General features: G+C 39.1%; 1 protein-coding gene and 1 pseudogene across 4 annotated transcripts in view; one reads left to right on the forward strand and one right to left on the reverse strand.

Moving 5' to 3' along the window:
• PCCA (propionyl-CoA carboxylase subunit alpha) overlaps window positions 1-16,076 on the reverse strand; it is a 394,384-nt gene that overhangs the window by 144,644 nt on the left and 233,664 nt on the right. The window lies entirely within an intron of this gene.
• LOC116573953 lies at window positions 9,192-10,532 on the forward strand (annotated as a pseudogene).

Below are 16,076 nucleotides of genomic sequence, written 5' to 3' on the forward strand. Positions count from 1 at the left end.
CACAGATGGTGGCGAGGTAGAGTTGCCACCCTTCAGAACCTAACTATTTATTTTTCCATTGTCTTATTTTGATCCACATCTGTTTCATATATGTTCTAACCTACCCCAAGAGGGACCTTGTGCAAAGAGCATAGGCTCTTTTGAGTTGAAATCCTGAGGGTTCATCTCAGCCCCTTCTCTTACTAACAATGCAGCCGGGCCTCCCTGAGTCCTTTGGAACCGTAATGTCCACACCTGTGAAATACAGCTGGCGCAGCGCTGGGGAGGTGACAGAAAGCTATTACTTCTTCGGGGGAACGCAGCTCCTGCAGCGGCACTTTTCAAACCATATCTTTTTAGGTGATGTGTTAAGAGGTTGTGGGAAAGAGGCGAAGCAGGCCCACGAGATACAAGCGAAAAATGGTCACCTTTGGACTCTCCTTAGAAGCTCACTCTCCCACAAACACAACTGGGTAAGATCCCTTCTGGCTCCACCTAAGTTTGAAAGTCGTTTTGTTTGGTTTTAAAATACAAAGGATGGGTTTGGCATGTCTATTCAGTATACGGGTCCGTAAGCTCCGGGCAGAAACAAACTACAGTAAACTATGAATAAAGCTGGTCACACATGCCAACCTGAGAGGCCGTGTGCTCTACTTCTGCAAATCCCAGGCAACCACAGTAGTGACCTGAATCACTGGTATCAATCCCACCAGCACAAACACGCTTCTCATGGTACCAGTTACATTTTACAGCGATATCTTAAATTTTAGAGAAGAGTTAAGTTATCCATTAAATCCAAAGTAGTCTCCAAGATTTTTATAAACTCTCTGGGCCGGGAGAGAAAAGGTCCTGAAGTTTCACACAACTCATGAGTAACAGTACACAGAAAACAGCTTCTTTGCAGAACTACACGCCGAAAGAGGCTGCCATCTGATCACAAATTCCATCTATGCAGCTTATAAGTTACTTGCAAAGCTGATTATCATTGAAGTTACGACTTCCAAAAACAAACGAAACCCTCAAAATCCAGGAAAAGGGAATTCACATAAACAGCAACTCACAAAGCAAGTCAAACAACAGCCCTTACCCAGACCTGTCCACTCGGATTACCATCAGCCAACCAGAAAGAGTATGTTCAATAGAACTACATTTTTCTGTATTTTATAGCAAAAACAGCCAGCTGATTATCACAAATGTTACTTACTGCTAAAACATTTAACTTACTAGAATATTTTACTCAAAAAAAAAAGTGTAAATGCTACTAACCCACCTAGATTGCTACTACACATCAAGTTTTAGGGCAGATTTTATGTAAACATCACTCACAGCATCTTTGGTTATCAAGGATCATAAGCATCTCGAAATCGTATTAGGAGACACTCAGAAAAGCTGGTTTTTAATGGTGTCATTACCTATTTAAGAGTGAGATACTGAGTTAAAACAATGTTAGTGGTCAAAGAATCATTAAGCAATCCCTGATCATAACTTTAACAGTGGGTGGTCTGTAAAATGATCAAGAATAATAACGCTGCATTCCATGGCCACAGAGGTCAGCTTCTGCATACAAATCTTTGCAGGAAGAAAAAGGCCTTCAGAAAAGTGGGCCATTCATCTGAACCAAGTTCAGAGAATTGCCAGCACGGTGAAAAGCTACGTTATGCAAGCACATAGATGTATTCAGTGGGGGTAGATGGAAGCAGTTACATAGAGACTACAAAGGAGCCCTCCCATGGTTCATGAATAAGTCGAGGAAATGATCAGAAAAAAAAAAGAGAGAGATGTTTAGACAGATGGCCCACTTAAAATGCCTGAGACGGGGCATAAGCAATTTTAATGAAACTTTAGATTCAGCATATGAATTGTTTATTTCCTCCAGGAGAGAAAAAAAAAAATCTAAAGGCAAAAATTCAGCAATTTGCTGAAAAACTCACTTTTAGCAACTGGGATGGAAGAAGAATTTACAAATACAAGTTTTATTAGTTCAATAAATTCATATAAAATTCTTCACAGAGCCATCAGCTATCAAAATGAATATAAAAAGCATGGAATGAACAGATTAAAGGAATTTTAAACAGAGGTCTACTGCCAAAGCAAACAAAAATCTAAGCCGTATTATGTGAGGACTTACAACATTCCAACATTCAAGTTCATCACTGCAGAAGAAAGATAAAAGCAGCATTTTCAGAGAACCTCTTCAAAGCTAAAATTGTCATAGTAGAGGAACAGAATCCTGCCTATATGCAATTTAAAATGTGTACATTCAAAGACAGGAGGCTGTGTAGAAGAGTGTATATCACAAAACACTGCCTAGAAAGCGTGACGGCACACCCCCGACTTTGATATCATTAGCATTACAAGTGACACCACCACACATGATACCTGGATTAGGAAATGAATACTAATATTACTTATAATCTTAGAGAATTTAATATTATGCAAATCTTATTTCTTCTGCCACCAATAAAGGGTTCAGGTTCTCAATTTAAACGCTGGGCATGACTAGTCAAGAAAGGTGATGGAGTTTAACCACCACCCCTGCAAGCCCTGTGACTGGGCTGACCTCAGACTCCACGTGACCTTCCAAGTTACTCAGCCTCCTTCGTATCTTTCCTGATCAGTGAGGCCAAAGTTGTAAGAACACTTTATCCACATTTCATTAAATAAAGTAAAACATGTAACACAGACTAGTGCATGGAAATGAACGCTAAGTCATTTATTACCATGAATCGTTATAACCTGATACAATGTCTGAAATCCTCTATTACTCCAACCTGTTATTTTTTTTGAACTATATTAATACACAATTTATATACAGTGAAATTCAAAACTGTAAGTTCATCATTATCCTTCCAGGAAATCTGCCCCTTTCCCCCAGTAGTTTCACTGCATATTATTAGACTAAAGTTTCATGTAAAGAGACACCAAAACCAGGCACTCTTATGTGTGGCTTTTCTTCTCCTCATGGAATGTTTCTGAGGTTCATGCATATTGAACAGTTCATTCTTTTTTTATCGCTGAGTAGTACTCTGTCTCACAAGCACTCCAAAACTAGTTCGTCCTTCTGCTGATGCGCACGTGGGTTTCCAGTTTGGGGTTCTTAAGAACAAAACTGCTGTAATCATTCTTTGTACGAGCCTTTTTTGAAGACAGATGTTTTGATTCCTTGTGGGTAAAAACTCTTGGGAGTGGACATATGAGGGTAAACATATGTTTAATTTTACAAAAACTGCCATCCCGTGTTACAAGGTCTTAAAACATATTAATACCATCCCTGGCAATGGAGCTTGCCACATAATCTTGCCGTTTCGTATTGGTTTCTACTTCCAGCCAGGACAGTGGCTCAGAATATAGCTCATTACAGTTTAATGACCATTTCCATTACGACAAATACTGGGGACGTCAATATTTGTCTCTGGTCACTTGTATTAAAAAATTTGCCCACTTTGTATTAAGATACTGGTCTGATTTGTGGAAATTCCTTTTTAGAAAGCTTCTGTCAGATTTATTTGTTGTGAATACTTTCTCCCCCTCTATGGTTTATAAATGTTCTTAAAAATGTCTTACCTTCAGCAGTTTTTGTTGATTTCTTCTTTTTAAATTAATGGACTTAAATTTTTTTTAAGAGCAGTTGTAGGTTTTCCAGAAAATTGAGCAGGAAGTAGAGTTCCTATATCCACCCTCCCTCACCCCACCCTGGGTACAGGATCCCTATTATTGACATTCTGCACTGTTATGGTACATTTCTTAAAACTGATGAGCCAACGTTGATCCGTTAGTATTTACTGCAGTTCACAGTTTACATTAGGACTCACTCTCTGGGCTATACATTCTACAGGTTTCAACAAATGTATAGTGACATGTCTCCACCATTAAAATGTCACATAGAGTAGTTTTATCTTATAAATTCCCTATGCTCTACCTACTTAACCCTTCCTCCATTCCCCGGATCACTGGCAGCCACTGATCTTTACTGTCTCCAACATTCTGCCTTTTCCAGAATGTTGTAGAGCCAGAATGGAACCTTCAGACTGGCCTCTCTCACTTAGCATTAGGCATTTACGGTTTCTCCAGGTCTTTCTGTGGCTTGACGGCTGACAGTTCTTCGTTGCTGAATTAAAGTCTATTGCCTGGATGTACCACGGTTTACTACTCACTTAATTGAAGGAGATGTCTTGGTTACTTCTCAGTTTTGGCAATGATTAGTGAAGCTACTATAAACATTCACAGGCAGCTTTTGGTGCAGAAACATTTTCAATTCTTTTGGCTAAGTACTAAGGAGTACAACCACTGGATCATATGGTAAAAGGAAGTTTAGTTTTATAAAAAACTGCTAAGCTGTATTCCGAAACGGCTGTAGCATTTGAGTTCCCATTAGCAATGAATGAGAGTTCCCGTGGTTCTCACAAGCATTTGGTATTGTCAGTGTTTAGGGTTTTAGTCTAACAAACATCGATCTCTGCTGTTAATGGAAATTTTTAATAGTTGTAAAAACATATGAATTTTCCCTTTTATATTCAGTGCTTTTATGTCCTTGCTAAGAAGTGTTTTGACTATATCAAGGCCCAGAAAATATATTCATATTTTCCTTTAGAGGTTTTTTTTATGTAGACCTGTGATTCATCATCTCTTGTGTGATGGGAAAGAGGAAGAGGTAGGTTCATCTAGTTGTTTCAAGAAAATCTGTAGACCAAGTTCTGTAGCTTTGTCCATCAGGAAGACAATATTAGCTATTCTAGATACCTTGCCATTTCCATACAAATTTCAAATCCCACAGGCAGTTTCTTCTCCATCCTCCCCAAAGCAACCCTAACAGGATTATGTTTGGGCTTGCTCTGAATCTCTTCATTCAAGGAGGGAGAGCTGATGACTTAACAGTATTTTATCCTATGAAAATAATAGGTCTTATCTATTTTACATTTTTAATTTCTCTGGACAAAGTGTGGCAGTCTCAGATCTCTTCTGCTAGAATTATACCTATTTTTGTTTTAGTTTTATTTGTGGTGTATCATAGATTCCTTCAGAGTTTTCTTAGGTAACCTCTTAAGTTGTCCGGGAAAGCTTCCTTTCCCCAATCCTTAAGCCTCATTATTTTTCCAAGCCTTAGTACTCAGACAAGTGACCATCTAGAATTTAATTTGTTAAAGTATTTGCCTAAGTTGTTCATGCTGTATTAAATAAAACTGTTAGTAGTCATTTTTTCAGTGTTGCTAGTTTATCGGAACACAATTTATATTTGACTGACTTCTTTTCGTGCAACCCCGCTAAATTTATTCCAGTAACTTTCATAGATTCCTTAGGGGTTTCTATGTAAACACAATTCCTCTGTGAAGAGGAATGACTTTACTTCTCCATTTCTGATCTCCATGATTTTTTTTTTTTATTTCCTATCATACTGGCCAGGATCTCTAGTATCATGGTGAATAAAAGTAAAAAATCCAACTCTGTCCTGTTTCCAACTTAAGGAGATAACGCAGTATTTTTCAGATTTTTTCCCCCATTTTGTGCCTTCTCTTTCTTCTGTATGTCTAAATAGGTATTAGTTAGGCTTCCTAATCCTATCAACTTAGGTCACAGAGACTTGCAAAATAAGTACTTTTTCTCTTCAGCCTGTGGAGTCTCTCTTCTTCGAAGTTTACCAACTCTTCCTTCTGTCAAGGCCAACAGCTTTCAGCCTTGCCTACAAGTTTTCCATTGCAGAGATAGTACCATTTTAGATCTAGAATTTCTAGCTGGTTATTTGTTAGTTTCCAGATCTATGCTTATATGCCCTAACAACTCCCTCATTTTGATCTTTAATATCTGACAATAATTTTAATTACTCTGCTAAAGTCCTATCTGTGATGCACATCTTAGTGGTCTCACAGTTGGTTTCTACTGAATGCTTTTTCACTTGACCATGGGCCAACTTTCATGCTTGAACTGTATGTCCAGTGAATTGTTTTTTGGATCCCAGACTGTGGAAATGTTGTAGACACTGTATTTTTCTGTTATCTTCTCCTGGGAAGTACCGATTCTCATTACAGTAGGCAGTTAAATTACCAGCTGATCACTCTGAAGTCATGGAGACTCAGCTTCGTGCTCTGCTAGGATGTCTATTTTGTTTTGCTCTCAGGGAATTAAAAGTCCAAATTCAGAAGTCACTGAAAGTCTTTATTGCAGAAACATAGTTCCCCCTAAGACATAGTACCTCTGGGGTTTTCATGGAAAACTCAAGGCATTTACAAGCCCCTCAAATTCGGTGAGGCTCAAACTCCAAACATTACCATCTCCTTGGTGGGCAGCAAGTGAAATTTCAGCTCGGTTCATTCTGCATTCCAGCAGGATTCACGTGCTGGGATTCCTAAAGTTTTTATGCACAATTCAGGAGTCAACCATCCATTGGAAGGGAAGCAAAATTCAGATACGGAACTTCTCACTCTGTTGCTCTCGTTTTGCATGATAACCCTGCTCAATTTTCAGCAGTTCTTATAATTCTGAGCATCATTCTTCCAGAGTAAAGTCAGTAAGACTGTGGTTAACTCCTGAGTTCTGGCCATGCTCGGATGCACACATTCAACGGTGACCACATCAGGAGAGGCGCCATGCACAGGTCGAGCTCCAGTGTGGCTTCCTTCTACACAGGCTCAAAGTCCGTCCGAATTCTGACTGGTTTCAGTTGTTATCCAGAGCCTTCAAATAGCCATAGATCTCCAGAGCGTGTAACTGCTATCGGGAGGAGGGTCAGTTAGAAATAAGCCATACCACCATTACAGAAACTGGAACCTCTCCAGGCCGATTAAGTTTATATTAACTTTATATCACTGATCTCCAAAGGCAGAGGAGGAAATAAGGAATGGAAGAATACTGGGTCACATATTCGTACCATTTCTACCAACCAGGTAGTGACCCAGGAACACCTGACATCTACACTTTTAAAGTTTATTCGTGTAACTAAATGAGAGCAGTCATATAAACATTTAATGAGAATAATTTTTTTAAGATCTTATTTATCAATTTGACAGAGATCATAAGTAGGCAGAGGCAGACAGAGAGAGAGGAGGAAGCAGGCCCCCTGTGGAGCAAAAAGCCCGATATGGTGCTCGATCCCAGGACCCTGGGATCATGACTTGAGCCGAAGGCAGAGGCTTTAACCCACTGAGCCACCCGAGTGCCCCGAGAAGAAATAATCTTAAAGAAGACTCCATCCTGTTAGAAGATACATCATCTCATTTTAATTCCTAAAATTAAAACGTATTTTATGCTAATAGGAAAACAAGTTCTTGGATACAAAATACAATAAGTTTTTAAAATATTAAGCAGCTTTACTGACATAAAATTCACATACCATAAATTTGACCCTTCCAAACTTCGTAATTCAACAGTGCTTAGTATATCCAGAGCTGTGCACCTATCACCCCAGGCAACTTTAAAACATTTTCGTAACTCCAAAAAAGAAAATTTGGACCCTCTGGCAGTCACTCCATGTTCCCCTCCCCCAACCTCCATCCCTACACCACTACTAATGTACCTTCTACTTCTATAGCTTTGCTTATTCTAGATATTTCATATAAGTGGAATCAGAGAATCTACAGTCTGTTACAATGCCTTCGTTTAGCATAGTGTTTTCAAATTTCATCTATGCTGTAGGAAGTGTCAATATGTTATTTTATTGTCACTGAAAAATATTCCATTCTATAAAGACACCCCATTCTACTTAATATTAGGGTTGTTTCTGTTCACTCACTATGAAGAATGTGAGTATGAATATTTATATACAACATTTGTGTGGTCATAGGATTTCATTTCCCATGGGTATAACCCTGGAAGAAGAGCTGGGGCAGGGAGCAGTGTCATATATTTTGAGAAACTGCCAAATTATTTCTGGCTTTGCATCAATTAATCAAATTCCTACCAGCAATGTACGAGGGTTCTGATTCCTCCCCGTCCTCACCAACACTTCGATATTATCCATCTTTCTTACCACACTCACCCTCGTAGGCGTAAAGCAGTAGCTGACTGTGGTTTGGATTTACATTTTCCTGAGGACAATAATGCTGAGCCTGTTTTCATGGGTTTGTGGGTAATTTGTGTATCGTCTTTGGAAAAATTTCTATTCATATCCTTTGCCCTTTCTTAAATTGGGCTCTTTTTATTATTGAGTTGTAAGAGTTCTTTACATATTCTAGACAAAAGTCTCCTCACAACAAATACATGATTTCCAAGTTTTTTCAAGTATTTTCTCCTATTCTGTTAGTTGTTTTTTCACTTTCTTAATGGTGCCCTTTAAAGCACCTTACTTTTTTTCCCTTTCGTTTCTTGTGCGTCTGACATCTTACATAAGAAATCATCATCTAACCGAAAGTTAACAAAGCTCTTACAACTGTGATTTTTTTTCTTTTTAGGTTCATTTTTGTGTGTGGTGTAGGGAGGGGACCAACTTTGATCTTTTGCATGAAGATACCCAGTTGCCCCAGCAGCATTCAAGAGTATATGTAAATACTCTAGGCTGTCTTCATTGACAGTTGAAATCATCTGACCATAGTTTAACTAGGTTCGGATCTTCCATTCTGTTCCATTGATCAACACATCTATCCTTATGCCAGTACAACACCGTCTTGATCACCACAGCTTTGTAACAAAGTTCGTGATCAGGAAGAAGTTCCCTGGTTTTGTTCTTTTCCAAGACTATTTTGGCTATGCTGAGTCCCTTGCACTCTCACACAAATGCTGTAATCAGATGGCCATTTCTGCAAAACATACAGCTGAGATTGTGAGAGGGACTGCACAAAATCTGTACATCGTGTTGGAGAGTATTACCCTCTTAGGTCTTCTGATCCCTGAATGTGGGAAGCTTATTCATTTTAGTTGTCTTTAATTTCTATCAACAATTGTTCCCCGGTTTTCAGCACACAAGTCTTTTACTTCTATTTTAAAAATTTAAGCTTAAGTACTATATTTTCTTTGGTGCTATCGTAAATAAAATTGTTTTGTCAATTGCTTTTTCAGTCTGTACACTGGTACCGTATAAAAATAAAACTGATATTCGCGTATCATTCTTGTATCTTGCTACCTTGCAAAAGTCCTTAGTTCTTATAGATTTTTGTGCATTCCTGAGGTTCTCTCCTATCGACCACCTAAGAGTCGCACTGTAAGAAGCAACCACCTTTCTTCTTTCTCTCCGCCATCTGCTCGTCAGCTGCAAAGCAGCAACCAGGCGTGAAAGCAACTCCATCCATGTCGGCCAGGCTGGGGTCCAGATGGGCAACACCTGCTGGGAGTTCTATTGCCAAAAACACAGTGTTCAGCCCAATGGCCAGATGCCAAGTGACAAGACCACTGGGGGAGGAGAACACCTTCTTCAGGGAGAAGGGTGCTAGCAAGCATGCACCCAGAGTTGTTTCTGTAGCCCTGGAAACCAGTCAATGATGAAGTTTGCCCCGGCACCCACCTCCAGCTCCTCTACCCTGACCTGCTCACCACAGGCATGGAAGACGCTGCCACTAACTATGCCAGAGGGCACTACACCACTGACGAGATCATCACTGACCTTGTCTTAGACCAAATTCAGAAACGGGCTGGCCAGTGTGCAGGTCTTCAAGGCTTCCTGTGTTTCCACAGCTTTGGAGGGGGAACTGGTTCCGGTCCATCTGCCTTCTGATGAACATCTCTCAGTCGATGTCGGCAGTAAGTCCCCGCTGGAGCTCTCCGTTTACCCAGCCGTGCCACCCAAGCCCCCGCCCCTGCCTCCGCCCGTTCCCACAGCCGTAGTGGAGCCCCACAGCACCATCGACGCTCCCCACACCACCCCGGAGCCCTCCGACCGTACCTTCATGGTAGACAACGAGCCCATCTCTGACATGTCAGTACTGGATGTCCAAGCTACCCTCACCTCAACATGTTACCAGGTCCAACTATCCCCCATCGCTGCATCCCTCACAGCTGAAGCCCTGAATGCTGATCGAACAGAATTCCAGAGCAGCCTGGGGCCCCATCCGCGCATCCAATTCCCTCTAGTTACCTGTGTCCCTGTCACCTTTGCTCAGCAAGCCTACCATGAACAACTTTCTGTAGCAGAGATCACCAATACACGCTCGAGCCAGCCAGCCAGTCAGCCAGCAAAATGTGACCCTCGCCATGGTAAAGACATGGCTTACTGCCTATTGTACTGCAGCGACATGGTTCCCAAAGATGTCACTGCTGCCCTTGCCACCATCAAGATCAAGCGTACATCCAATGTATGGATTAATACACTGGCTTCAAAGTGGGCATTCATCACCAGCCTCCCAATGTGGCACCTGGTGGAGACCTGGCCAAATCCAGCGAGCTGTGTGCACGCTGAGGAACACCACTGCCATCGCTGAGGCCTGGGCTCGCCTGGACCACAAGTCTGACCTGATGTATGCCTCGTGTGCCTCTGTTCACCGGTATGTGGGGGAGGGCATGAAGGAAGGAGCATTTTCAGGGGCCCGTGAGGACACGGCTGCCCTTGAGAAGGATTATGAGGAGGTTGGTGTGGCTTCTGTTGAAGGAGAGCATGAAAGAGAGGAATACTCAAGTTAAAAATGGCACAAAGGTGCTGCTTTAACAGGGAAGTTTATTCTATCCTGAACATTGCGAAGTTGTGCTCTGATCAGTTAACATGTATGTGGCCATGTCTATTTTCACATACAGTTACTGACCTATGCTATAAAACACAATGCTTGCTACAGACCCAAGCTGTCCATTGCTCTGATGGGTATAAATAAACTATTCCCTGTTTTAATTGGGGGACAGGAGAGATCTTTTTGTAAATTCCTTAAGACTTCCTACATACAAGATCGTGTCATTTGGAAATAGTTTTGCTTCTTCCCCATCTTAACACTTTTTATTTTTCTTGCTAAAGTGGCCTAGGAACTCCAATACAATGCTGAAAAAATTTAACACCCTTGTCTTATCCCTCATCTTAGGGAGAAAACAGTCAGTCATATCCATTAAATATAATGTCACCTGTAGGTTTTTCAGAAATGGCCTTTGTCAGGATGAGGAAGTTCCCTTCTATTCCTAATCATTTGAGTGGTTTTTATCAAGAAAGGCTGTTGGATTTTGTCAAATTTTTTTCTGCATTTGAGATAATCCTGTGATTTCTGTCCTTTATTAATATGGTTTATTACATTGATTGATTTTTGGATGTTAAACCAACTATGTATCCCTAAGACAAAGCTCACCTGGCTACAGTGGATAATCATTTTATGTATCCCCAGCTTCCATTTGTTTGTATTTGGTGGAGGACTATTGCATTAACATTTATGAGGGATTTTGGTCTCTAGTTTCCTTTTCGCAGAACATCTTTATTTGATTTTAGTGTGGTAATATTGCTCTCATAGAATGAGTTGCAAATTTTTCCCGTTTCTATTTTTGGGAGAGTTTGTAAGGAATTGGCATGAACTCTCTTCTAACTACCTCAATGAATTCACTAGTGAAGCCTTCTAGTCCCAGGCTCTTCTTTCTGGGAAGTTTTGGGATGACTGATTCAGTCTCTTTCACGTCTATGCAGATTTTCTATTTCCTCTTCATTCCATGTCTACAGCTTCCATCTTTCCAGAAATTTCTCCATTTTATAAGTTATCTCATTTGTTGGCATACAACTGTTCAAGTTATTAGCTTATAATCTTCTTAATTTCTATAAGGTCCATATGCATACCTACTCTTTCATTACCAGTTTGAACTGGAGTCTTTTTCTCTTGGGCGATCTACCTAAAGGTTTCCATTTCTGTTGATCTGCCCCAGAACCAAATTCTGTTTTCACTAATTTCCTTTATTGTTTTTCTATTCTCTACTTCATTTATTTTCATTTGAATTTTTAATATTTCCTTCTCTCTGCTTGCTCTGGGTTTAGTCTGCTCTTTTCCTATTTTCCTATAATAGCAGATGAAGTGATTGGTGTCTTTCTCCTTTCTTAAAATATGCTTATAGCTCTGAATTTCCTCCCAAACACTACTTTAAATGGATCCCAAAGATTTTGATTACTATGCTTTTGTTCTCATTCGTTCCAAAATATAATCTAATTTCTCTTGTAATTTCTCCTTTAACCCATTGATTACTTAGGTTAATTTCCACATATTTCTGAATTGCCTAAAAGTTGGATATTCTGCTGCTACTGCATGGATTGATCTACAGATAATGTACTGGATATATTTGGTTTGTGTTTTTCAAGTATTCCACTTCCTTGTTATCTTGTCCAATTGTTCTATATTCATTACTGAAAATGAGGTACAACAGTCTACAATTGTGTTACTGTACATAAATTAGTTCACCACTTTTATAGCTTTCTGATGGACACGTGTGTCATTATAAATTCTCCCTCTTTGTCTCCAATAACGATTTTTGTCTTAAAATTATTTTGTCTGGGGCACATGGGTGGCTCAGTCAGTTGCATGTCTGCCTTTGTCTCAGGTCATGATCCCAGGGTTCTGGAATCAAGCCGGACAACAGGCGCCCCACTCAGTGGACAGCGGGTGGGGGCACTGCTTCTTCCTCTTCTCCCCCTGTGCTCTGGCAAATGAATAAATAAAATCTTTTAAAAATTATTTTGTCATCAGGCACCTTCCTCTGCCTTCAGCTCAGATCATGATCTCAGGATCCTGGGATCAAGCCTCGCATCAGGCTCTCTGCTCAGCAGGGAGCCTGCTTCCCCCCCTCTCTCTGCCTGCCTCTCTGCCTACTTATGAACTCTGTCTGTCAAATAAATAAGTGAAATCTTAAAAAAAAATTATTTTGTCTGATATTAGCATTAGTAGTAACAAAATTAGTATTGTAAATATGACTGATAACCCTATTCTCTTATTTTCAACCTACTGATTAAATCTTTGTATCTAAAGTCTATCTATTCTAGAAAGCATTCAGTTTGATCTTGTTTTTTTATCTGGCCATTTTCAACAACATAGATGGCACTAGAGAGTATAATGCTAAGTGAAGTCAGAGAAAGACAAACACCATATGATTTCAGTCATATGTGGAATTTAAGAAACAAAACATCATAATGAGCAAAGGGAAAAACAGAGACAAACCAATGAAAGAATCTTAACTATTGTTGGTTTACCAGGAGGGAGGGAGTGGAGAAATGGGGAGTAAAGAGTACACTTACCATGATGGAAACTAAATAAATGGATGGAAAACTTAAAAAATAATAATAAAGTATGTCTATTGTAGAAAGCATGTAATGTGATCTTGTTTTTTAATCCGTTCTGCCAATATCTGCCCTTGATTGGCATGCTTAATCCATTTACATTTAATATACTCAAGTGGGATTTGTATCTCTCATTTCGATTTTTGCTCTTATATCATCTGTTTCCTGTTCTTCGATTCGTCCATTACTGCTTTCTTTTGTTTAAATAGGTATTTTTCTAGTGTACCCTTTAAATTCCCTTGATGTTTCATTTACTACCTAAAAAAACAAAAACAAAAACAAAGAAAGATTCATTTGACACTGAGAAAGAGAGCACAAGCAGGAGGAGTGGGAGAGGGAGAAGCAGGCTCCCCATTGAGCAGGAAGCCCGATGTGGGGCTCCATCCTAGGACCCTGGGATCGTGACCTAAGCTGAAGGCAGACACTTACCCAGGCGCCCCTCATCTACTATTTTTGAAAGCTATTTTCTTAGTGGTTACACTAGGGATTACAATTAGTGCCTTCCTTAATTTAAACAAAGTTTGGACTAATGTTAACTGCAGTATCATAAGGAAATCTGTTCCAATATATCTTGTTTCCTCTACCCTCATCTGTCCTATTGTCATACAAATTTCATTTGTATATATTGTGCCCTATCAACTTAGAACTATAACTACTCCATTATGCAGTTATCTTTTAAATTGGAAGAAAAAAGATGTACAAAGTAAAAATACATTTCCACAGTCTTTTGTGTTTCCTGATGTAGTAATTTTTAACCACTTTACTACTTCATGTGTATTTTAGTTTCTGTTTAGTGTTCTTTCATTTCACCCTGAAGAACTCCATTTCTTATTTCTTGTTGAGCAGGTCTTATTGAGGAGGTCTGTTAGCAACAGATTCCTCTTGGGTGTTGTTTACCTGGGTGTTATTTACCTGGGAATGTCCCTCATTTTTATACGATAGTTTTGCTGGATATAAAATGCTTTGGTGGCGTTCTATTTTTTTGTTTTTGTTTTTCTTCAGCACTTTATATACACCATCCTATTCTCTTTAGGACTCCATGGTTTCTTATGAGATGTTAGATGAGATGTTAACTCCTAATCCTATTGTGAATGTCCCTTTCACAGCATAAGTCTTTTCTTCTCTTGCTGCTTTTAAGCTTCTGTTTGGTTTCTGACAATTCGACCAATGATGTGTGTAGACAGAGATCTTTTTGAGCTTCTCCTAGTTTACCAAGCTTCTTGAATATATAAATTAATGTTTTTCATGAAATTTGGAATGTGTTTTGTTCTTTCTGTAAGTAAGTTCTACATCCAAACTGGAGCTCAAACTCATGACCCTGAGATCAAGGGTCACATGCTCTACCTACTGAGCCAGCCAGGTACCCCTGGCTATGATTTCTTTAAATATTCTTTCCACCCCTTTATCATTTTTCTCCAGGCCTTCGGGGACTCCGCATGCATGCTGGTACATGTCATGGTGTCCCAAGAGTCTCTGAAGCTCTACTCTTCTTCTATCTATTCTTCACACTAGATAATCTCACTTAACATTTTCAAAATTTCTGATGGTTTCTTTTGCCAGCTTCCTATTGTTGAGTCCTCTCTAGTGTACTTTTTTTCTTGTAGGCACTGTACTTTCATCTCTTGAATTTCTATCAATATTTTCTATTTAGTGAGACATGGCTGTCATTCTGTTCTTTAATTCTTTATATCTCGTTTCCTTTGTTCCTCTCAATATATTTTTAACAGGTTATTTTAGGTTATTGCATAATAAAGCACAACATTTGGGCTCCCTACTCCATAGTTTCTATTGATTTTTTAACCTATAAAAGGAACAAACTCCCAAATTTCTTCGCATGTCTTATGACATTTTATTGAAAACTGGACACTGACATAATGTGGCTAACCTGAAAATGAGATTCCTCTCCCTCACCAGGACAAGCTGCACTTCTCCTCTAGCAGTCTTCAGAACTGACAACTTTCTGTTTAGTGTCTGCCTATCCCCTTCCATTTTAAGCTTCCTAAAGGGCAGGAATTGTTATTACTCCAAGCCCAAGCAACTTATTACAAGGAGTGTTATTTGTTACTTTTGGAATAATCTATTAACTCTAATTCTCAAGGCAAAAAGTTATTATTGTTAAAATATATTTTCAAGAATTTGTTTTACCAAAAGAAAGTGACCTTTGTGAGGGAGGTCAGGACACTGATCATTTAGACCAATGTTACCTACATTCAGAGCCATTCGTTACACATGCGCACTCAAGGTATGAAATCAGTCTGACACACGGTGAGAGGCCAAAAATTCCAAAGAGTTCTGAATCACAATTTGTTTTAAATGGGCATCTTAATTCCATGTTTCCCTTAGAGATTAATTAAGAACTTTAGTGATTATATAAGTGAACATTAGGATACTTAAAGAGCTACTATGGTAATTTTTTTTTTTTAATTAACAGTGCTTTCAAACAACATGGATTACTAATCTCTGTTTTCTGACACACTTCTTTGTATTCCTTGGAATATTCCAAATTTCATAAAATTTACTCAGAGAACAAATTTCACAGAAACTGTTATTTCAAACAAAGATGAAAAGTAGTGTCTTCAGTTCAAAGAATCAAGATCTAAACATTCATTTTCATCTCTACTAACCTATCATTATTAGATTATTTCCTCTAGTACGGGCACACCTCATTTTATTGTGCTCTGCTTTATTACACTTCACAGATACTGCATTTAAAAAAAAAAAAAAGTTGAAGGTTTGTCACAACCCTGCTTCAAGCAAGTCTATCAGCACCACTTTCCCATTTGCTTGTTTTGTGTCTCTTTCACATTTTGGTAGTAATTACAATATTTCAAACTTTTTCCTTATTAGATTTGAAACAGTTATCTGTGGTCAGTGATGATACAGCTCACTGAAAGCTCATACAATGGTGAGCATTTATTTGGCAAAGTAATTTAAAGTATGGTGTGTAAATAGT

The sequence above is a fragment of the Mustela erminea genome, chromosome 15 (genome assembly GCF_009829155.1).
Source record: "Mustela erminea isolate mMusErm1 chromosome 15, mMusErm1.Pri, whole genome shotgun sequence".
Classification (NCBI taxonomy): Eukaryota; Metazoa; Chordata; class Mammalia; order Carnivora; family Mustelidae; genus Mustela; species Mustela erminea.